The sequence below is a fragment of the Etheostoma spectabile genome, chromosome 17 (assembly GCF_008692095.1).
Source record: "Etheostoma spectabile isolate EspeVRDwgs_2016 chromosome 17, UIUC_Espe_1.0, whole genome shotgun sequence".
NCBI lineage: Eukaryota > Metazoa > Chordata > Actinopteri > Perciformes > Percidae > Etheostoma > Etheostoma spectabile.
In genome coordinates, this window is record NC_045749.1 from 1,243,661 (window position 1) to 1,245,217 (window position 1,557).

At 39.2% G+C, this 1,557-nt stretch overlaps 1 protein-coding gene across 1 annotated transcript in view; it reads right to left on the reverse strand.

Moving 5' to 3' along the window:
- Window positions 1-1,557, reverse strand: part of atrnl1a (attractin-like 1a) — a 287,103-nt gene that overhangs the window by 255,323 nt on the left and 30,223 nt on the right.

Consider the following 1,557-nt stretch of genomic DNA (forward strand, 5'->3'; position numbering starts at 1 on the left):
CACACAGGGTGAAAAGAGGAGCTGCAGTAATGTGCGGTACAACAAAAATATGGTGTTTTTATTTAATTAAACCATGTAAACCTGTTCTGATATAACCTCTAGATACAATTACAAACCTAAAAATGAGCAAACATGTGAACCCTTTAAGAACTTCCCAAAGGATGTAAAAGGGAATAAACCAGCAGAAACACACATGGCCATCATCACCATCACAATCATCATCACCATCCATCAGTACATCACAGATTAAGAGTGTGTCGAGCCAAATGTGCTGCTGCTTTGTACTGAGAGAGGAGGAAGGAGAGCAAACAGATTGCAGCGCAGCAGGACACAGGCCACAGTAAATGCTCAAATCCTGCCGATAAAACACACACACACAGAGAGAGAAAGAGAAAGAACACATATATATTTACACACTCACAGACACATGAGATTGAAAGGAAGTAAAAAAGAAGGAAAACAAACAAAAGAATACAACAGCCCTCAGGCCCTGTTGTTTTGTCTCTTCTCTCATTCCCCTCACTTCACCCTTTTCTATCTATCTATCTATCTATCTATCGCTCTATCTATCTATCTATCTATCTATCTATCTATCTATCTATCTATCTATCTATCTATCTATCTATCTATCTATCTGTCTGTCTATCTAATCCCTGATGGTCCCAGTTTGATCCTCTAGCTCTAATCCCAGATTTGAAGAAACATATTAATGTCACATCGCTGTAATGCCTGACTCAAATGATAATGATATTAACGACGATGAAGCCAGTTCTGTATTTTATCTTTTTGGTTTCTTGCTGATGTTGATACATGAATACTGCAGAGATCTGAAATGATATTCACACAATCAATTGTCTTTCGTCCTGCCTTAATACTGCAGTAGTGTTATAAATGCTTGCATTTCTCATTTGTATATATCTAAGATTGAAATGAATAGAATGTAATGTTCCAATCTAAAACAAATAAAATGTAAAATAGTCACTTCCTTTATAATTAATTACACCGTTTACAGGAAAAGCAAAGATCAAAAGGTTTGAAGACTAAAAACTGGAGATGGAAAACACCTGCAGACATGTAGAGAACATGCAAAAAAGCCCTAGCCTGACGGATAATTCAACCAGAGCATAGAACAGCTTCAGCTCCCCCTGCATAACCTTAAACAGGGATGTCTGACAGCAAGGTGAAAATATTCTAAATATAGCGTACACTTAAACTGACGACGGGCCGACTGCCATCTACTGTGGCTAACACGCTATATGAAATATCCCTTTAAGGATTAGATTTGGGACAAAGCTGTGGTGTGGCTCTCCACACGTATTTCTTGGCTAAGTGAAAACCTCTGTGAGAGCAGAGTGAGTATGCAGAGAGGCTCAGCAGCCCCTCTATGGAAACATGTGAAAGGTAGATCCTATTCATAGTTAATGAGGGGCTGACTGGAGTGGCCTCCGACAGCCCCAACAAACCATCATCACTCCAGACGCCTCTCCCATTAATCCTCTCAAAAAAACCTGGAATAGAAAAAGACAGGCATACCTTACAAGCACACTTGCAGAGATA